We start from the raw sequence: 414 nt of genomic DNA on the forward strand, positions 1-414 counted from the left end.
GATACTGGGATGAAAGAAAGGTATGATAAAACTAGACTACTGCTTGTCTTGCGCCTCTGAGAGGTATTCTTTCTCTCGGATTCCCTTCCCTTCTCTATTAATCATCCCGTATTATAAACTACGACTCCATGCCCTTTAAAATAAATTTCGGATATTCCCCCATTTTATAAAATTCTGGTACTCGGGTAAAATCCCACATGCCGGACTCACTAACGCAGTTACGGTGGCAAAACCACTGGTAACTAGAATTACGACTGTAAACAGGCAGCGCTGGTATTCGCTAACAACGTAGCATCGGAGTTGCCGCGGCAAGTTGTACCAGTGGTCGGCGCACAGGTAAGTCCACTGGGGGCTTCTTGGAAGACGATGTTATTACGTGTTATTTCATCCAAGTACACAAAAACTCTCGAAAAG

Source organism: Penaeus monodon, chromosome 15 (genome assembly GCF_015228065.2).
Source record: "Penaeus monodon isolate SGIC_2016 chromosome 15, NSTDA_Pmon_1, whole genome shotgun sequence".
NCBI classification, from domain to species: domain Eukaryota; kingdom Metazoa; phylum Arthropoda; class Malacostraca; order Decapoda; family Penaeidae; genus Penaeus; species Penaeus monodon.